This window comes from Dendropsophus ebraccatus, chromosome 8 (assembly GCF_027789765.1).
Source record: "Dendropsophus ebraccatus isolate aDenEbr1 chromosome 8, aDenEbr1.pat, whole genome shotgun sequence".
NCBI lineage: Eukaryota > Metazoa > Chordata > Amphibia > Anura > Hylidae > Dendropsophus > Dendropsophus ebraccatus.
Window position 1 is genome coordinate 126,872,674 of NC_091461.1, and position 22,958 is coordinate 126,895,631.

The 22,958-nt window shown below is 49.5% G+C and overlaps 1 protein-coding gene across 2 annotated transcripts in view; it reads left to right on the forward strand.

Moving 5' to 3' along the window:
- The first annotated feature begins 1,214 nt into the window (after positions 1-1,214).
- LOC138799940 (zinc finger protein 547-like) overlaps positions 1,215-22,958 on the forward strand; it is a 37,620-nt gene continuing 15,876 nt past the window's right edge. The window contains exon 1 of one of the 2 annotated variants that reach the window (XM_069981730.1): positions 1,215-1,303. The gene's annotated coding sequence lies outside the window, so the exon portion shown is untranslated. Of the gene's footprint in view, positions 1,304-5,758; positions 5,796-22,958 lie in introns of those variants that run through there. The other variant, XM_069981731.1, reaches the window with a different exon arrangement.

The following is a 22,958-nucleotide window of genomic DNA, read 5'->3' on the forward strand; positions in this document are numbered from 1 at the left end:
AGCAGCTGAGGTGTAGTATGAGGTTCTGCAGCAGCTGAGGTGTAGGATGAGGTTCTGCAGCAGCTGAGGTGTAGTAGGATGAGGTTCTGCAGCAGCTGAGGTGTAGGATGAGGTTCTGCAGCAGCTGAGGTGTAATGTGAGGTTCTGCAGCAGCTGAGGTGTAGTAGGATGAGGTTCTGCAGCAGCTGAGGTGTATGATGAGGTTATGCAGCAGCTGAGGTGTAGGAAGAGGTTCTGCAGCAGCTGAGGTGTAGTATGAGGTTCTGCAGCAGCTGAGGTGTATGATGAGGTTATGCAGCAGCTGAGGTGTAGTGTGAGGTTCTGCAGCAGCTGAGGTGTAGTGTGAGGTTCTGCAGCAGCTGAGGTGTAGTAGGATGAGGTTCTGCAGCAGCTGAGGTGTATGATGAGGTTCTGCAGCAGCTGAGGTGTAGTATGAGGTTCTGCAGCAGCTGAGGTGTAGGATGAGGTTCTGCAGCAGCTGAGGTGTATGATGAGGTTATGCAGCAGCTGAGGTGTAGGAAGAGGTTCTGCAGCAGCTGAGGTGTAGTATGAGGTTCTGCAGCAGCTGAGGTGTAGTGTGAGGTTCTGCAGCAGCTGAGGTGTAGTAGGATGAGGTTCTGCAGCAGCTGAGGTGTATGATGAGGTTCTGCAGCAGCTGAGGTGTAGTATGAGGTTCTGCAGCAGCTGAGGTGTATGATGAGGTTCTGCAGCAGCTGAGGTATAGGATGAGGTTCTGCAGCAGTTGAGGTGTAGGATGAGGTTCTGCAGCAGCTGAGGTGTAGGATGAGGTTCTGCAGCAGCTGTGGTGTAGTGTGAGGTTCTGCAGCAGCTGAGGTGTAGGATGAGGTTCTGCAGCAGCTGAGGTGTAGTGTGATGTTCTGCAGCAGCTGAGGTGTAGGATGAGGTTCTGCAGCAGCTGAGGTGTAGTATGAGGTTCTGCAGCAGCTGAGGTGTAGGATGAGGTTCTGCAGCAGCTGAGGTGTATAATCAGCGTGACTTCCAGCTTCTTCCCCCAGACTTCATTGCTTTCAGGCTTCTCTGCTTCTAGGGCATTTCCCACAATGCATTGCTGTATGAATGGAAGCTTGTGTGCAGCTTCAGGGGACGCCCACATGCATTTATTTACGTTGCTAGGCATGATGGGAGATGTAGTGTCACAGCCATCTGGAGTCTCAGTGTAGGAGAGAGGCTTGGGAGGACAACCTGGAAGTGAAGTGAAACGCAGCAACAGGAAGTAGAAAGGGCAGGAAAAAACTTTAATCAGAGAGAGGAAGAGAGAAAAAGGATCTGCCCCTGACTGCAGGTAATGCGATCTGTTATAATACACGGCTGCACATAGATGCCCCCTGCTGCCCCTGACTGCAGGTAATGCGATCTGTTATAATACACGGCTGCACATAGATGCCCCCTGCTGCCCCTGACTGCAGGTAATGCGATCTGTTATAGTACACGGCTGCACATAGATGCCCCCTGCTGCCCCTGACTGCAGGTAATGCGATCTGTTATAATTCACGGCTGCACATAGATGCCCCCTGCTGCCCCTCACTGCAGGTAATGCGATCTGTTATAATACACGGCTGCACATAGATGCCCCCTGCTGCCCCTCACTGCAGGTAATGCGATCTGTTATAATACACGGCTGCACATAGATGCCCCCTGCTGCCCCTCACTGCAGGTAATGCGATCTGTTATAATACACGGCTGCACATAGATGCCCCCTGCTGCCCCTGACTGCAGGTAATGCGATCTGTTATAATACACAGCTGCACATAGATGCCCCCTGCTGCCCCTGACTGCAGGTAATGCGATCTGTTATAATACACGGCTGCACATAGATGCCCCCTGCTGCCCCTGACTGCAGGTAATGCGATCTGTTATAATACACGGGCTGCACATAGATGCCCCCTGCTGCCCCTGACTGCAGGTAATGCGATCTGTTATAATACACGGCTGCACATAGATGCCCCCTGCTGCCCCTGACTGCAGGTAATGCGATCTGTTATAATACACGGCTGCACATAGATGCCCCCTGCTGCCCCTGACTGCAGGTAATGCGATCTGTTATAATACACGGCTGCACATAGATGCCCCCTGCTGCCCCTCACTGCAGGTAATGCGATCTGATCTGTTATAATACACGGCTGCACATAGATGCCCCCTGCTGCCCCTTACTGCAGGTAATGCGATCTGTTATAATACACGGCTTCACATAGATGCCCCCTGCCACCCCTGACTGCAGGTAATGCGATCTGTTATAATACACGGCTGCACATAGATGCCCCCTGCTGCCCCTGACTGCAGGTAATGCGATCTGATCTGTTATAATACACGGCTGCACATAGATGCCCCCTGCGGCCCCTGACTGCAGGTAATGCGATCTGTTATAATACACGGCTGCACATAGATGCCCCCTGCTGCCCCTCACTGCAGGTAATGCGATCTGATCTGTTATAATACACGGCTGCACATAGATGCTCCCTGCTGCCCCTCACTGCAGGTAATGCGATCTGATCTGTTATAATACACGGCTGCACATAGATGCCCCCTGCGGCCCCTGACTGCAGGTAATGCGATCTGATGTTATAATACACGGCTGCACATAGATGCCCCCTGCGGCCCCTGACTGCAGGTAATGCGATCTGATGTTATAATACACGGCTGCACATAGATGCCCCCTGCTGCCCCTGACTGCAGGTAATGCGATCTGTTATAATACACAGCTGCACATAGATGCCCCCTGCTGCCCCTCACTGCAGGTAATGCAATCTGTTATAATACACGGCTGCACATAGATGCCCCCTGCTGCCCCTCACTGCAGGTAATGCGATCTGTTATAATACACGGCTTCACATAGATGCCCCCTGCTGCCCCTGACTGCAGGTAATGCGATCTGATCTGTTATAATACACGGCTGCACATAGATGCCCCCTGCTGCCCCTCACTGCAGGTAATGCGATCTGTTATAATACACGGCTGCACATAGATGCCCCCTGCTGCCCCTCACTGCAGGTAATGCGATCTGTTATAATACACGGCTGCACATAGATGCCCCTGCTGCCCCTGACTGCAGGTAATGCGATCTGTTATAATACACGGCTGCACATAGATGCCCCCTGCTCTGCCCCTGACTGCAGGTAATGCGATCTGTTATAATACACGCCTGCACATAGATGCCCCCTGCTGCCCCCTCACTGCAGGTAATGCGATCTGATCTGTTATAATACACGGCTGCACATAGATGCCCCTGCTGCCCCTGACTGCAGGTAATGCGATCTGTTATAATACACGGCTGCACATAGATGCCCCCTGCTGCCCCTGACTGCAGGTAATGCGATCTGTTATAATACACGGCTGCACATAGATGCCCCCTGCTGCCCCTGACTGCAGGTAATGCGATCTGTTATAATACACGGCTGCACATAGATGCCCCCTGCTGCCCCTGACTGCAGGTAATGCGATCTGTTATAATACACGGCTGCACATAGATGCCCCCTGCTGCCCCTGACTGCAGGTAATGCGATCTGTTATAATACACGGCTGCACATAGATGCCCCCTGCTGCCCCTGACTGCAGGTAATGCGATCTGTTATAATACACGGCTGCACATAGATGCCCCCTGCTGCCCCTCACTGCAGGTAATGCGATCTGATCTGTTATAATACACGGCTGCACATAGATGCCCCCTGCTGCCCCTTACTGCAGGTAATGCGATCTGTTATAATACACGGCTTCACATAGATGCCCCCTGCTACCCCTGACTGCAGGTAATGCGATCTGTTATAATACCACGGCTGCACATAGATGCCCCCCTGCTGCCCCTGACTGCAGGTAATGCGATCTGTTATAATACACGGCTGCACATAGATGCCCCCTGCTGCCCCTGACTGCAGGTATGCGATCTGTTATAATACACGGCTTCACATAGATGCCCCCTGCTGCCCCTCACTGCAGGTAATGCGATCTGTTATAATACACGGCTGCACATAGATGCCCCCTGCTGCCCCTGACTGCAGGTAATGCGATCTGATCTGTTATAATACACGGCTGCACATAGATGCTCCCTGCTGCCCCTCACTGCAGGTAATGCGATCTGATCTGTTATAATACACGGCTGCACATAGATGCCCCCTGCTGCCCCTGACTGCAGGTAATGCGATCTGTTATAATACACGGCTTCACATAGATGCCCCCTGCGGCCCCTGACTGCAGGTAATGCGATCTGTTATAATACACGGCTGCACATAGATGCCCCCTGCTGCCCCTCACTGCAGGTAATGCGATCTGATCTGTTATAATACACAGCTGCACATAGATGCCCCCTGCTGCCCCTCACTGCAGGTAATGCGATCTGATCTGTTATAATACACGGCTGCACATAGATGCCCCCTGCTGCCCCTGACTGCAGGTAATGCGATCTGATCTGTTATAATACACGGCTGCACATAGATGCCCCCTGCGGCCCCTGACTGCAGGTAATGCGATCTGATGTTATAATACACGGCTGCACATAGATGCCCCCTGCTGCCCTGACTGCAGGTAATGCGATCTGTTATAATACACAGCTGCACATAGATGCCCCCTGCTGCCCCTGACTGCAGGTAATGCGATCTGATCTGTTATAATACACGGCTGCACATAGATGCCCCCTGCTTCCCCTCACTGCAGGTAATGCGATCTGATCTGATATAATACACAGCTGCACATAGATGCCCCCTGCTGCCCCTCACTGCAGGTAATGCGATCTGATCTGTTATAATACACGGCTGCACATAGGTAAGGCGATCTGTTATAATACACGGCTGCACATAGATGCCCCCTGCTGCCCCTTACTGCAGGTAATGCAATCTGTTATAATACACGGCTGCACATAGATGCCCCCTGCTGCCCCTGACTGCAGGTAATGCGATCTGTTATAATACACGGCTGCACATAGATGCCCCCTGCTGCCCCTCACTGCAGGTAATGCGATCTGTTATAATACACGGCTGCACATAGATGCCCCCTGCCTGCCCCTGACTGCAGGTAATGCGATCTGATCTGTTATAATACACAGCTGCACATAGATGCCCCCTGCTGCCCCTGACTGCAGGTAATGCGATCTGATCTGTTATAATACACGGCTGCACATAGATGCCCCCTGCTGCCCTCACTGCAGGTAATGCGATCTGATCTGTTATAATACACGGCTGCACATAGATGCCCCCTGTGGCCCCTGACTGCAGGTAATGCGATCTGATGTTATAATACACGGCTGCACATAGATGCCCCCTGCTGCCCCTCACTGCAGGTAATGCGATCTGTTATAATACACAGCTGCACATAGATGCCCCTGCTGCCCCTCACTGCAGGTAATGCGATCTGATCTGTTATAATACACAGCTGCACATAGATGCCCCCTGCTGCCCCTGACTGCAGGTAATGCGATCTGATCTGTTGTAATACACGGCTGCACATAGAAGGCCCCTGCTGCTCCTCACTGCAGGTAATGCGATCAGTTATAATACACAGCTGCACATAGATGCCCCCTGCTGCCCCTGACTGCAGGTAATGCGATCTGATCTGTTATAATACACGGCTGCACATAGATGCCCCTCACTGCAGGTAATGCGATCTGATCTGTTATAATAAACAGCTGCACATAGATGCCCCCTGCTGCCCCTCACTGCAGGTAATGCGATCTGATCTGTTATAATACACGGCTGCACATAGATGCCCCTGCGGCCCCTGACTGCAGGTAATGCGATCTGTTATAATACACAGCTGCACATAGATGCCCCTGCTGCCCCTGACTGCAGGTAATGCGATCTGATCTGTTATAATACACGGCTGCACATAGATGCCCCCTGCTGCCCCTCACTGCAGGTAATGCGATCTGATCTGTTATAATACACGGCTGCACATAGGTAATGCGATCTGATCTGTTATAATACACGGCTGCACATAGATGCCCCCTGCTGCCCCTGACTGCAGGTAATGCGATCTGATCTGTTATAATACACGGCTGCACATAGATGCCCCCTGCTGCCCCTCACTGCAGGTTATGCCATCTGTTATAATACACGGCTGCACATAGATGCCCCCTGCTTCCCCTCACTGCAGGTAATGCGATCTGATCTGTTATAATACACAGCTGCACATAGATGCCCCCTGCTGCCCTTCACTGCAGGTAATGCGATCTGATCTGTTATAATACACAGCTGCACATAGATGCCCCCTGCTGCCCCTGACTGCAGGTAATGCGATCTGATCTGTTATAATACACGGCTGCACATAGATGCCCCCTGCTGCCCCTCACTGCAGGTAATGCGATCTGATCTGTTATAATACTGGCTGCACATAGATGCCCCCTGCTGCCCCTCACTGCAGGTAATGCGATCTGATCTGTTATAATACACGGCTGCACATAGATGCCCCCTGTGGCCCCTGACTGCAGGTAATGCGATCTGATCTGTTATAATACACGGCTGCACATAGATGCCCGCTGCTGCCCCTCACTGCAGGTAATGCGATCTGATCTGTTATAAATACACGGCTGCACATAGATGCCCCCTGCAGCCCCTGACTGCAGGTAATGCGATCTGTTATAATACACGGCTGCACATAGATGCCCCCTGCTGCCCCTGACTGCAGGTAATGCGATCTGATCTGTTATAATACACAGCTGCACATAGATTCCCCCTGCTGCCCCTCACTGCAGGTAATGCGATCTGATCTGTTATAATACACAGCTGCACATAGATGCCCCTGCTGCCTGTCACTGCAGGTAATGCGATTGATGTTATAATACATGATTGCACATAGATGCACCCTGCTGCCCCTCACTGCAGGTAATGCGATGTGATCTGTTATAATACACAGCTGCACATAGATGCCCCCTGCTGCTCCTGACTGCAGGTAATGCGATCTGTTATAATGCACGGCTGCACATAGATGCCCCCTGCTGCCCCTGACTGCAGGTAATGCGATCTGATCTGTTATAATACACGGCTGCACATAGATGCCCCCTGCTGCCCCTCACTGCAGGTAATGCGATCTGATCTGTTATAATAAACAGCTGCACATAGATGCCCCCTGCTGCCCCTCACTGCAGGTAATGCGATCTGATCTGTTATAATACACGGCTGCACATAGATGCCCCCTGCTGCCCCTCACTGCAGGTAATGCGATCTGATCTGTTATAATAAACAACTGCACATAGATGCCCCCTGCTGCCCCTCACTGCAGGTAATGCGATCTGATCTGTTATAATACACGGCTGCACATAGATGCCCCCTGCGGCCCCTGACTGCAGGTAATGCGATCTGATGTTATAATACACGGTTGCACATAGATGCCCCCTGCTGCCCCTGACTGCAGGTAATGCGATCTGTTATAATACATGGCTGCACATAGATGCCCCCTGCTGCCCCTGACTGCAGGTAATGCGATCTGATCTGTTATAATACACGGCTGCACATAGATGCCCCTGCTGCCCCTCACTGCAGGTAATGCCATCTGTTATAATACACGGCTGCACATAGATGCCCCCTGCTTCCCCTCACTGCAGGTAATGCGATCTGATCTGTTATAATACACGGCTGCACATAGATGCCCCCTGCTGCCCCTCACTGCAGGCAATGCGATCTGTTATAATACACAGCTGCACATAGATGCCCCCTGCTGCCCTTCACTGCAGGTAATGCGATCTGATCTGTTATAATACACGGCTGCACATAGATGCCCCCTGCGGCCCCTGACTGCAGGTAATGCGATCTGTTATAATACACGGCTGCACATAGATGCCCCCTGCTGCCCCTCACTGCAGGTAATGCGATCTGATGTTATAATACACATGTGCACATAGATGCCCCCTGCTGCCCCTGACTGCAGGTAATGTGATCTGTTATAATATACAGCTGCACATAGATGCCCCCTGCGGCCCCTCACTGCAGGTAATGCGATCTGTTATAATACACGGCTGCACATAGATGCCCCCTGCTGCCCCTGACTGCAGGTACTGCGATCTGTTATAATAGACGGCTGCACATAGATGCCCCCTTGCTGCCCCTGACTGCAGGTAATGCGATCTGTTATAATACACGGCTGCACATAGATTTTCCCTGCTGCCCCTCACTGCAGGTAATGCGATCTGATCTGTTATAATACACAGCTGCACATAGATGCCCCCTGCTGCCTGTCACTGCAGGTAATGCGATCTGATGTTATAATACATGATTGCACATAGATGCCCCTGCTGCCCTCACTGCAGGTAATGCGATGTGATCTGTTATAATACACAGCTGCACATAGATGCCCCCTGCTGCTCCTCACTGCAGGTAATGCGATCTGATGTTATAATACACAGCTGCACATAGATGCCCCCTGCTGCCCCTGACTGCAGGTAATGCGATCTGTTATAATACACGGCTGCACATAGATGTCCCCTGCTGCCCCTCACTGCAGGTAATGCGATCTGATCTGTTATAATACACGGCTGCACATAGATGCCCCCTGCTGCCCCTCACTGCAGGTAATGCGATCTATTATAATACACGGCTGCACATAGATGCCCCCTGCTGCCCCTCACTGCAGGTAATGCGATCTGATCTGTTATAATACACAGCTGCACATAGATGCCCCCTGCTGCCCCTCACTGCAGGCAATGCGATCTGATCTGTTATAATACATGGCTGCACATAGATGCCCCCTGCTGCCCCTCACTGCAGGTAATGCGATCTGATCTGTTATAATACACAGCTGCACATAGATGCCCCCTGCTGCCCCTCACTGCAGGTAATGCGATCTGTTATAATACACGGCTGCACATAGATGCCCCCTGCTGCCCCTCACTGCAGGTAATGCGATCTGTTATAATACACGGCTTCACATAGATGCCCCCTGCTGCCCCTGACTGCAGGTAATGCGATCTGATCTGTTATAATACACGGCTGCACATAGATGCCCCCTGCTGCCCCTGACTGCAGGTAATGCGATCTGTTATAATACACGGCTTCACATAGATGCCCCCTGCGGCCCCTGACTGCAGGTAATGCGATCTGTTATAATACACGGCTGCACATAGATGCCCCCTGCTGCCCCTCACTGCAGGTAATGCGATCTGATCTGTTATAATACACAGCTGCACATAGATGCCCCCTGCTGCCCCTCACTGCAGGTAATGCGATCTGATCTGTTATAATACACGGCTGCACATAGATGCCCCCTGCTGCCCCTGACTGCAGGTAATGCGATCTGATCTGTTATAATACACGGCTGCACATAGATGCCCCCTGCGGCCCCTGACTGCAGGTAATGCGATCTGATGTTATAATACACGGCTGCACATAGATGCCCCCTGCTGCCCCTGACTGCAGGTAATGCGATCTGTTATAATACACAGCTGCACATAGATGCCCCCTGCTGCCCCTGACTGCAGGTAATGCGATCTGATCTGTTATAATACACGGCTGCACATAGATGCCCCCTGCTTCCCCTCACTGCAGGTAATGCGATCTGATCTGATATAATACACAGCTGCACATAGATGCCCCCTGCTGCCCCTCACTGCAGGTAATGCGATCTGATCTGTTATAATACACGGCTGCACATAGGTAATGCGATCTGTTATAATACACGGCTGCACATAGATGCCCCCTGCTGCCCCTTACTGCAGGTAATGCAATCTGTTATAATACACGGCTGCACATAGATGCCCCCTGCTGCCCCTGACTGCAGGTAATGCGATCTGTTATAATACACGGCTGCACATAGATGCCCCCTGCTGCCCCTCACTGCAGGTAATGCGATCTGTTATAATACACGGCTGCACATAGATGCCCCCTGCTGCCCCTGACTGCAGGTAATGCGATCTGATCTGTTATAATACACAGCTGCACATAGATGCCCCCTGCTGCCCCTGACTGCAGGTAATGCGATCTGATCTGTTATAATACACGGCTGCACATAGATGCCCCCTGCTGCCCCTCACTGCAGGTAATGCGATCTGATCTGTTATAATACACGGCTGCACATAGATGCCCCCTGTGGCCCCTGACTGCAGGTAATGCGATCTGATGTTATAATACACGGCTGCACATAGATGCCCCCTGCTGCCCCTCACTGCAGGTAATGCGATCTGTTATAATACACAGCTGCACATAGATGCCCCCTGCTGCCCCTCACTGCAGGTAATGCGATCTGATCTGTTATAATACACAGCTGCACATAGATGCCCCCTGCTGCCCCTGACTGCAGGTAATGCGATCTGATCTGTTGTAATACACGGCTGCACATAGAAGGCCCCTGCTGCTCCTCACTGCAGGTAATGCGATCAGTTATAATACACAGCTGCACATAGATGCCCCCTGCTGCCCCTGACTGCAGGTAATGCGATCTGATCTGTTATAATACACGGCTGCACATAAATGCCCCTCACTGCAGGTAATGCGATCTGATCTGTTATAATAAACAGCTGCACATAGATGCCCCCTGCTGCCCCTCACTGCAGGTAATGCGATCTGATCTGTTATAATACACGGCTGCACATAGATGCCCCCTGCGGCCCCTGACTGCAGGTAATGCGATCTGTTATAATACACAGCTGCACATAGATGCCCCCTGCTGCCCCTGACTGCAGGTAATGCGATCTGATCTGTTATAATACACGGCTGCACATAGATGCCCCCTGCTGCCCCTCACTGCAGGTAATGCGATCTGATCTGTTATAATACACGGCTGCACATAGGTAATGCGATCTGATCTGTTATAATACACGGCTGCACATAGATGCCCCCTGCTGCCCCTGACTGCAGGTAATGCGATCTGATCTGTTATAATACACGGCTGCACATAGATGCCCCCTGCTGCCCCTCACTGCAGGTAATGCCATCTGTTATAATACACGGCTGCACATAGATGCCCCCTGCTTCCCCTGACTGCAGGTAATGCGATCTGATCTGTTATAATACACAGCTGCACATAGATGCCCCCTGCTGCCCTTCACTGCAGGTAATGCGATCTGATCTGTTATAATACACAGCTGCACATAGATGCCCCCTGCTGCCCCTGACTGCAGGTAATGCGATCTGATCTGTTATAATACACGGCTGCACATAGATGCCCCCTGCTGCCCCTCACTGCAGGTAATGCGATCTGATCTGTTATAATACATGGCTGCACATAGATGCCCCCTGCTGCCCCTCACTGCAGGTAATGCGATCTGATCTGTTATAATACACGGCTGCACATAGATGCCCCCTGTGGCCCCTGACTGCAGGTAATGCGATCTGATCTGTTATAATACACGGCTGCACATAGATGCCCGCTGCTGCCCCTCACTGCAGGTAATGCGATCTGATCTGTTATAATACACGGCTGCACATAGATGCCCCCTGCAGCCCCTGACTGCAGGTAATGCGATCTGTTATAATACACGGCTGCACATAGATGCCCCCTGCTGCCCCTGACTGCAGGTAATGCGATCTGATCTGTTATAATACACAGCTGCACATAGATTCCCCCTGCTGCCCCTCACTGCAGGTAATGCGATCTGATCTGTTATAATACACAGCTGCACATAGATGCCCCCTGCTGCCTGTCACTGCAGGTAATGCGATTTGATGTTATAATACATGATTGCACATAGATGCCCCCTGCTGCCCCTCACTGCAGGTAATGCGATGTGATCTGTTATAATACACAGCTGCACATAGATGCCCCCTGCTGCTCCTGACTGCAGGTAATGCGATCTGTTATAATGCACGGCTGCACATAGATGCCCCCTGCTGCCCCTGACTGCAGGTAATGCGATCTGATCTGTTATAATACACGGCTGCACATAGATGCCCCCTGCTGCCCCTGACTGCAGGTAATGCGATCTGATCTGTTATAATAAACAGCTGCACATAGATGCCCCCTGCTGCCCCTCACTGCAGGTAATGCGATCTGATCTGTTATAATACACGGCTGCACATAGATGCCCCCTGCTGCCCCTCACTGCAGGTAATGCGATCTGATCTGTTATAATAAACAACTGCACATAGATGCCCCCTGCTGCCCCTCACTGCAGGTAATGCGATCTGATCTGTTATAATACACGGCTGCACATAGATGCCCCCTGCGGCCCCTGACTGCAGGTAATGCGATCTGATGTTATAATACACGGTTGCACATAGATGCCCCCTGCTGCCCCTGACTGCAGGTAATGCGATCTGTTATAATACATGGCTGCACATAGATGCCCCCTGCTGCCCCTGACTGCAGGTAATGCGATCTGATCTGTTATAATACACGGCTGCACATAGATGCCCCCTGCTGCCCCTCACTGCAGGTAATGCCATCTGTTATAATACACGGCTGCACATAGATGCCCCCTGCTTCCCCTCACTGCAGGTAATGCGATCTGATCTGTTATAATACACGGCTGCACATAGATGCCCCCTGCTGCCCCTCACTGCAGGCAATGCGATCTGTTATAATACACAGCTGCACATAGATGCCCCCTGCTGCCCTTCACTGCAGGTAATGCGATCTGATCTGTTATAATACACGGCTGCACATAGATGCCCCCTGCGGCCCCTGACTGCAGGTAATGCGATCTGTTATAATACACGGCTGCACATAGATGCCCCCTGCTGCCCCTCACTGCAGGTAATGCGATCTGATGTTATAATACACATGTGCACATAGATGCCCCCTGCTGCCCCTGACTGCAGGTAATGTGATCTGTTATAATATACAGCTGCACATAGATGCCCCCTGCGGCCCCTGACTGCAGGTAATGCGATCTGTTATAATACACGGCTGCACATAGATGCCCCCTGCTGCCCCTGACTGCAGGTACTGCGATCTGTTATAATAGACGGCTGCACATAGATGCCCCCTGCTGCCCCTGACTGCAGGTAATGCGATCTGTTATAATACACGGCTGCACATAGATTTTCCCTGCTGCCCCTCACTGCAGGTAATGCGATCTGATCTGTTATAATACACAGCTGCACATAGATGCCCCCTGCTGCCTGTCACTGCAGGTAATGCGATCTGATGTTATAATACATGATTGCACATAGATGCCCCCTGCTGCCCCTCACTGCAGGTAATGCGATGTGATCTGTTATAATACACAGCTGCACATAGATGCCCCCTGCTGCTCCTCACTGCAGGTAATGCGATCTGATGTTATAATACACAGCTGCACATAGATGCCCCCTGCTGCCCCTGACTGCAGGTAATGCGATCTGTTATAATACACAGCTGCACATAGATGCCCCCTGCTGCCCCTCACTGCAGGCAATGCGATCTGATCTGTTATAATACATGGCTGCACATAGATGCCCCCTGCTGCCCCTCACTGCAGGTAATGCGATCTGATCTGTTATAATACACAGCTGCACATAGATGCCCCCTGCTGCCCCTCACTGCAGGTAATGCGATCTGATCTGTTATAATACATGGCTGCACATAGATGCCCCCTGCTGCCCCTCACTGCAGGCAATGCGATCTGTTATAATACACAGCTGCACATAGATGCCCCCTGCTGCCCCTCACTGCAGGTAATGCGATCTGATCTGTTATAATACACAGCTGCACATGATGCCACCTGCTGCCCCTCACTGCAGGTAGTGCGATCTGATCTGTTATAATACACAGCTGCACATAGATGCCCCCTGCTGCCCCTCACTGCAGGTAATGCGATCTGATGTTATAATACATGGCTGCACATAGATGCCCCTGTTGCTCCTCACTGCAGGTAATGCGATCTGTTATAATACACAGCTGCACATAGATGCCCCCTGCTGCCCCTCACTGCAGGTAATGCGATCTGATGTTATAATACATGGCTGCACATAGATGCCCCTGTTGCTCCTCACTGCAGGTAATGCGAGTTATAATACACGGCTGCACCCTGCTGCCACTCACTGCAGGTAATGCGATCTGATCTATTATAATACACGGCTGCACATAGATGCCCCCTGCTGCCCCTCACTGCATTTAATGCGATTTGATCAATTATAATACATGGCTGCACATAGATGCCCCCTGCTTCCCCTCACTGCAGGTAATGCGATCTGATGTTATAATACATGGCTGCACATAGATGCCCCCTGCTGCCCCTCACTGCATTTAATGCGATTTGATCAATTATAATACATGGCTGCACATAGATGCCCCCTGATTCCCCTTCACGGCAGGTAATGCGATCTGATGTTATAATACATGGCTGCACATAGATGCCCCTGTTGCTCCTCACTGCAGGTAATGCGATCTGTTATAATACACTGCTGCACATAGATGCCCCCTGCTGCCCCTGACTGCAGGTAATGCGATCTGTTATAATACACGGCTGCACATAGATGCCCCCTGCTGCCCCTCACTGCAGGTAATGCGATCTGTTATAATACACGGCTGCACATAGATGCCCCCTGCTGCCCCTCACTGCAGGTAATGCGATCTGATCTGTTATAATACACAGCTGCACATAGATGCCCCCTGCTGCCCCTCACTGCAGGTAATGCGATCTGATCTGTTATAATACACAGCTGCACATAGATTCCCCCTGCTGCCCCTCACTGCAGGTAATGCTGTTGTTATAAAGATCTGTTATAATACACGGCTGCACATAGATGCCCCCTGCGGCCCCTCACTGCAGGTAATGCGATCTGATCTGTTATAATACATGGCTGCACATAGATGCCCCCTGCTGCCCCTCACTGCAGGCAATGCGATCTGTTATAATACACAGCTGCACATAGATGCCCCCTGCTGCCCCTCACTGCAGGTAATGCGATCTGATCTGTTATAATACACAGCTGCACATGATGCCACCTGCTGCCCCTCACTGCAGGTAGTGCGGTCTGATCTGTTATAATACACGGCTGCACATAGATGTCCCCTGCTGCCCCTCACTGCAGGTAATGCGATCTGTTATAATACACGGCTGCACATAGATGCCCCCTGTTGCCCCTCATTGCAGGTAATGCGATCTGATCTGTTATAATACACAGCTGCACATAGATGCCCCCTGCTTCCCCTCACTGCAGGTAATGCAATCTGATCTGTTATAATACACAGCTGCACATAGATGCCCCCTGCTGCCCCTCACTGCAGGTAATGCGATCTGATGTTATAATACATGGCTGCACATAGATGCCACTGTTGCTCCTCACGGCAGGTAATGCGATCTGTTATAATACACAGCTGCACATAGATGCCCCCTGCTGCCCCTCACTGCAGGTAATGCGATTTGATGTTATAATACATGGCTGCACATAGATGCCCCTGTTGCTCCTCACTGCAGGTAATGCAAGTTATAATACACGGCTGCACCCTGCTGCCACTCACTGCAGGTAATGCGATCTGATCTATTATAATACACGGCTGCACATAGATGCCCCCTGCTTCCCCTCACTGCAGGTAATGCGATCTGATGTTATAATACATGGCTGCACATAGATGCCCCCTGCTGCCCCTCACTGCATTTAATGCGATTTGATCAATTATAATACATGGCTGCACATAGATGCCCCCTGATTCCCCTTCACGGCAGGTAATGCGATCTGATGTTATAATACATGGCCGCACATAGATGCCCCTGTTGCTCCTCACTGCAGGTAATGCGATCTGTTATAATTCACGGCTGCACATAGATGCCCCCTGCTGCCCCTCACTGCAGGTAATGCGATCTGTTATAATACACTGTTGCACATAGATGCCTCCTGCTGCCCCTCTCTACAGGTAATGCGATCTGATGTTATAATACACGGCTGCACATAGATGCCCCCTGATGCCCTTCACTGCAGGTAATGCAATCTGATGTTATAATACATGGCTGCACATAGATGCCTCTGTTGCTCCTCACTGCAGGTAATGCGATCTGTTATAATTCACGGCTGCACATAGATGCGCCCTGCTGCCCCTCACTGCAGGTAATGCGATCTGATTAGGTAGTGTTAAAATACATGTCTGTACATAGATGCCCCCTGCTGCCCCTCACTGCAGCTAATGCGATCTGATCTGTTCTAATACATGGCTGCACATAGATGCCCCTGCGGCCCGTCGTTGCAGGTAATGCGATCTGATCTGTTATAATTCACGGCTGCACATAGATGCCCCCTGCTTCCCCTCACTGCAGGTAATGCGATCTGTTATAATACACGGCTGCACATAGATGCCCCCTGCTGCTCCTCACTGCAGGTAATGCGATCTGATCTGTTATAATACACAGCTGCACATAGATGCCCCTCACTGCAGGTAATGCGATCTGTTATAATACATGGCTGCACATAGATGCCCCCTGCTGCTCCTCACTGCTGCTAATGTGATCTGATCTGTTATATTACACAGCTGCACATAGATGCACCCTGCTGCTCCTCACTGCAGGTAATGCGATCTGATCTGTTATAATACACGGCTGCACATAGATGCCCCCTGCTGCCCCTCACTGCAGGTAATGCGATCTGATCTGTTATAATACCTGGCTGCACATAGATGCCCCCTGCTGCCCCTCACTGCAGGTAATGCGATCTTATGTTATAATACACGGCTGCACATAGATGCCCCCTGCTGCCCCTCACTGCAGGTAATGCAATCTGATCTGTTATAATACATGGCTGCACATAGATGCCCCTCACTGCAGGTAATGCAATCTGATCTGTTATAATACACAGCTGCACATAGATGCCCCCTGCTGCCACTCACTGCAGGTAATGCGATCTGATCTATTATAATTAATGGCAGCAGATATAATGCGTGTGCAGGGAGGCATTGCAAAGCAACGTAAGGCTACACACCACTGTGCACATCACAACAATATATTAAAGAGGTTATCCAACGCTACAAAAACATGGCCACTTTCCCCCTACTGTTGTCTCCAGTTTGGGTGGGGTTTTGAAAGTCTGTTCCACTGAAAGTAAATGGAGCTTAATTGCAAACCGCACCTGAACTGGAGACAACAGTAGGGGGAAAGTGGCCATGTTCTTGTAGCGCTGGATAACCCCTTTAAGGTAACAATCAAGGGATTAATTCACATCTAGCAGATAGTATGCTCAGTGCAAGGATGTCCATATCATATCTTATCTGTAATGTAAACTAACAGGACGCATATTGCACATGCTTTTTGTTGTGTAAATAATTGGCATATAATAATCGGTAAAATATGTGCAAAATAAACATTGTGGGGGCAAGACTGAACACTTGATGTAATAAAAAGTGTAATTTCTACTCATCGTAAATTCTTTTTCCTTTACGTTCTAAGCAGCAGCACATAATGGGGAGATTCTATCTTCCTGCAATGATAGGACAGATGGTAACAAGCAATAAAGAGTTAATTGCCCCGCCTATAAGGCCTATGCTGACCCAGCCTCCTTGTGTACTTCTAATGATCTAGGGATAACACCAAACTCTCAGGGTATGAGGCATTAACTTTTATAGGGGGGGTTAGTTTCTACTACAGGAAAGAGAATTTATGGTGAAAGAATTTAACTCCCCTTTCCCTTACGTCCTAAGCAGCAGCATATAATGGGGAAATAGCAAGATCACATAGGGGAGAGTATCATACAGCAGCCATGAGAACCGCTTTACCAAGGCTTGCTGCCCAGGGGTTCTAATGTCCAGAAGTATAAGACCACAATGCGGTTCTGCATATCTGATCAGTGGGCATGCACATCTCCTCCCCCCAGGATGTAGCCATTGCCCTTGGACTTCCACCTCTTGGTAACACAGAAAGTCTGCCGTATTCATCTGGATAAAGTGGCTTTCGAGGACTTCCAACCCTTTTCCTTCCTGAAAAAGATACAAAATAAAAGTCTTACTTCTCTGATTCTCCCTAAATAAGCTTTGTCTCTGCCCACATCTGGAGAGTGCAGTCTTAAGCCCCTATTCCACGGGCCGACAGTGAGGAGCAAACAAGCGCTATCAGCGATCGCTGCCACTATTACGCGCGGCGGCAGCGAGTGGGTGAGTGCGGGAGGGGTCGCGGGGAGCTGCAGGGGGGCTTCCCGGGTCATCGCTAGATTGTCCGGGCAGCCCATAGAGGATAGTGGCGGTCTGCGGCCTCCTATTCCATGGAGAGACGGCAGTAGATCGCTGCTATCACAGTAATTTGTTTTTCAACACGTTTGAAAGACAAACGACGCAACAATCAGCTGACATTAACGCTAATCGTTCCGTGCAATAGGGTCTTTAGTGCAGGACGGCTGCTAGGGACGCCGTCTGTGCGCCCCCAGCAACCAAAGGTGCCTGTTGTGAAGGACGCCGTCGGCGTTACTTCTTGCCGAGCGCCTCGGCGGAGGCAGGAACCAGGCGCGCGGCTCAGTTCCTGACACATGCTTTTTTTTCCATGCACAAGACCTCTGAGATGGTTGATCTCTTTTTGTGCCGGATCCCTCAAATTTTCCTATAGAATTTCAAACAAAACGTGGAGGGGCCACGAGTCGGGCAGCCAGCCGTGTAGTGACACGGGTAATCAGAAGCAAGAGCCATCTGTTTAAGATACAGCATTTTCTGTAAGGATCCATTTACACAAAGATTATCTGCCAAAGATTTGAAGCCAAAGCCAGGAGTGGATTTGGAAAGAGGAGAAATCTCGGTCTTTTCTTTATGACCTGTCCCCTATTTATAGTCTATTCCTGGCTTTGGCTTAAAAAAATCTGTCAGATAATCTGATGGTGTAATAGGGCCCTAAGGTTGTGTTCACACCATAGAATCTTAGCTTTACTGCATCAAAAATAGCAGTATCAGAGTAAGGAATCAAGCCTTAGGTGTAATCACTACACATCTAGGGTTGTGTACACACAGTGCAGTTTTATATCTTCAATGCATCATTCAGTAGCAGTGGCAGAAAGACACCAGGTGCACTAAATAAACAACGTAGCAACAAGCAGCAAAGTAGACAGCGCTGCTCCAGTCCCAATCATGCGCAGGCCATACGTCTGAGAGATGTCAGCGGTGCTCAATCCCGAACAATAGCGCATAGACAAAGATGAAAGATGGCGCTCACCAGCTTGGTGTGTAAATAATCCAGCTTTATTGGACGCAGAAGGAGCGGGAAAGAAAGGAGTCAGGTGACCGCAGTTTTGCAGCAAGACGTCGCTTTGTCTAACCCTCATGTGACTCACTATGTCACCCCTTATATACAAAAACTTTATACACAGGTGAACACATAATGTTAAGTTAACCCCTTCACGACCACGGGCGTAAATATATGCCCTGAGGTCATTAAGGGGGTTCAGAAGGGGGCCGTGCAGCGACCCTGCACTGAACTGCCACAATCCCGGGTGCCATCTGCAGCCCGGGACTGCGGCTATTAGCGGGCACAGTCCAATTGCCGTGCCCGCTAATTAGCTTTTTAAATGCAGCTGTCAAACATATAACAAAACAAAGTAATTACAGCCCGCACATTTGGCTACGTTCACACAGAGCAAAAAGGGCGGATTACGCGAGGAAATATTTCCGCCTGAAATCAACTGACGCTGAATTCCGAGCAGAATATAAGCAGAATATAAGCAGAATCCCTGCGTATTCCGCTAGGAAAGTCTTCAGCTCGTAATCAGCTCTTGACAAATTCAGCGCGGAATACTCGAGGAATCCGCATGCATTCAGCGCTGAAATTCAGCTGCTTTTGCTCTGTGTGAACGAGCCCTTACTCTATACCTTGTTCAACAGAAAATTGCTGCAGCAAAACACAGGTGCTATATAACATAAGTTTTGAGGAAATATTTGAAACATTTTTTGAAAAAATTTTTTGAAAAAGTTTTCTTTGAAAAAAATGAGGTTCTTAGCAAACGGTTTGATCAAACTTATTGTACCAACTCGCCACGTTAAGGTGCCCTCAGAGAGTTGGACCTACACTAACAATGGCCTCTCTCTGACTATAAGGGTATATTCACACGGGCGGGCTTGCAGCGAGATTCTCATACACTACATACTTGCTGCGGTCTAAACGACCGCAGCGAGTATGTAATTATACCGCCCTTAACCCCTTCTGCTCCCGCCCGGCTCCCCCGCTGTAAGCATACATTACCTGTCCTTGCTGCACAGGGTCCGGCGTCCTGCTCTCCCGTCCGGCCAATTAGTGTGTTGCCCAGCCGCAGCCACTGATTGGCCGGGCGGGAGAGCAGGACACCGGACCCGTGCAGCAAGGACAGGTAATGTATGCTTACAGCGGGGGAGCCGGGCGGGAGCAGAAGGGGTTAAGGGCGGTATAATTACATACTCGCTGCGGTCGTTTAGACCGCAGCAAGTATGTAGTGTATGGGAACTGCCAGGACCTGCCGGGCTCGCAGCGAGAATCTCGCTGCGAGCCCGTCCGTGTGAATATACCCTAAGTCTCTATATCCGGGCATGTAAGAGTAACATAACTCTGTGTAATATGTAATGTGTAATGTGCCGGCTGTAATTACTTTATGTTTCACATGTGTGTGGGGGGGGGGGCTCCCTCCTTATAGCCGTGCACATCACCCAGCTCCTGCAGGTGTGTTACACAGAGTTCAGTAACTCTTACATGCCCAGATATGGAGACTTATAGTCCGAGAGAGGCCGTTGTTAGTGTAGGTCCAACTCTCTGAGGGCACCTTAACGTGGTGGGTTGGTACAGCTTTTGATCAAACCATTTGCTAAGAACCTCATTTTTTTGAAAGAAAACTTTTTTCCCAAAAATTAAAAAGTTTCAAAAATTTCCTTAAAGCATATATAACAAGGCGTTAAAAAAAATGCATTTTTTTCCAATTTCACCACACATTTAATTTTTTCTGGTTTCACAGTGCAATTTATGCTAAAATTCAGCCGTCATTGCAAAGTACAATTAGTGGCGTAAAAAATAAGGGCTCATGTGGGTCTCTAGGTGGAAAAATGCAACTGCTATGTATGTATGTATGTATGGCCTTATATACACAAGGAGGAAAAAATGAAAGCTCAAAAATCGAAATTGGTCCGGTCTTTAAGGGGTTAAAAACAACGTAAGGGATAACATATACACATAGGGGAGATTTCTCAAACTGGTGTAAAGTAGGATTGTCTGTCGCCTCCAGCAACCAATCAGATTCCACCTTTCATTCCTCACAGACTCTTTGGAAAATGGAATATAAGGTGGAATCTGATTGGTTGCCGGGGGCGACAGACAATTCTACTTTCCACCAGTTTGATAAATCTCTTTCTAAGTGTTATATTCTTCTCCTCAGCGCCTCATATCTACTAATAACAGCAGGGACTCTATCCGCCATATCCGCCCACAACCCTACAATGTGCAGCTGCATCCCCCTGATGTCTGGTCACACGATGGCCGCCTCCTCCACTACCTACAGATAAAAACCTTTCCACATCGGCCTAATAGTTTTCCTATATAATCCGTATTGTGCGAGCAAACAAAGGCATAAACAATAAATCTTTTCCTAAATGCGTCGGACCTCCCAATTTTACAGCTGATGTATTCAGTAACAACGGCCGCACTCGTCATTACCCGCAGGTCACGGCACGCCGCCCTCAACTATCAAATCTCTTCTAAAAGCCAAATCTCTTGTAAACGCCACAATGGTTTTTTTCTGGCTACATCTCGCCGTCTTGTACAATATTCCAGTTATTCTGTACGGCATCTTTAGTTACGTTTTCCAATGGGGCATAGTCAAATATGAAAACAACACGTTTTTCTTTTTCTATTGTGTCTCCATTACTAGATCTACCAGTTAGGGGTCTGTTCACACTTCTTGCTTTTTCAATGGTTTCCTTTACCAGTAGAAGAGGATACCCGCGGACACAAAGATGATGACTCCTCTGCCTGCTGTGTTAACATTGTTATGTGTTCACCTGTGTATAAAGTTTTTGTCTACAAGGGGTCACGTGAGGGTCAGACAAAGTGGCCTCTTACCAGACGCCTTCCTCCCCCGCTCCTTGTATGTCCAATAAAGCCAGATTATTTTAACGCCAAGCTGGTGAGTGTCATCTTACCTCTTCATATTTGCACTAAATAAACAACAGTATTTTAAGGTTGTGTTCACACAGTGCAGCTTCATAGCCTTAATGTATTATCAGTAACAGTACTAGTGTTACTTAGCGGCTTTTAATCCAAGATCTCTCCTGGGCTCCGCTCGGCAGGGGATGCAGTTATTGTCCTAAAATACAACTTTTAAACTGGCAGCCCCGTGCCCAATGGCCGTGGCTTATGCTGCGTTTACACAGGCAGATTTATCTGACAGATTCTGGAAGCCAAAGCCAGGAATGGATTTGAAAAGAGGAGAAATCTCAATCTTTCCTTTATGATGTGTTCTCCGTTTATAGTCTGCCTCTGGAACATTTCCTCCTGTCTGAACATTGCACAGGTGCCTTAACGATCCAGCCCATGTGCCGTGCTAACACAGCTGATGAATAGGAGACAATCTGCCTGGGGCATTCCTAATGATGAGGAGGGTGGGGAGGAGGGACGGAGAGGCTGTGCCAGCCTAATACATAATCTAGGCCCCGACCATTGGACACTGGGCTGCAAGTTGTTTTTTTATGACAATAACTGCATCACCTGCCACGTGGCCCCCAGGACAGATCTTGGATTAATATCAGTTATCCGAAGGTACAAGGGGGGGGGTCATATTGTGGGTACAGAGTCACTTAAGGCTGCGTTCACATATAGCCGTTCCATAGTTTTCATCGTTTCATTAACCCCTTAAGGTCAAAGCCAATTTTCGTTTTTACACTTTTGCTTTTTCCACTTTATGTTTAAAAGTCCATAGCGCTTGCATTTTTTCACCTAGAGACCCACATGAGCCCTTATGCGAAACCAATTGTACTTTGCAATGACAGCCATTATTTTTCCATAACATATGCTGCGAAACCAAAAAAAAAATCATTTGCGCTGTCAAATAAAAAAAAAAAAGGAATTTGTTTTGATTTCGGGGAGTTTTGCATTTACGCCGTTCGCCCTATGGTAAAACTGACTTGTTATGCATGTTCCTCAGGTCGTTACGATTAAAACGATATGTAACATGTATACCTTATAT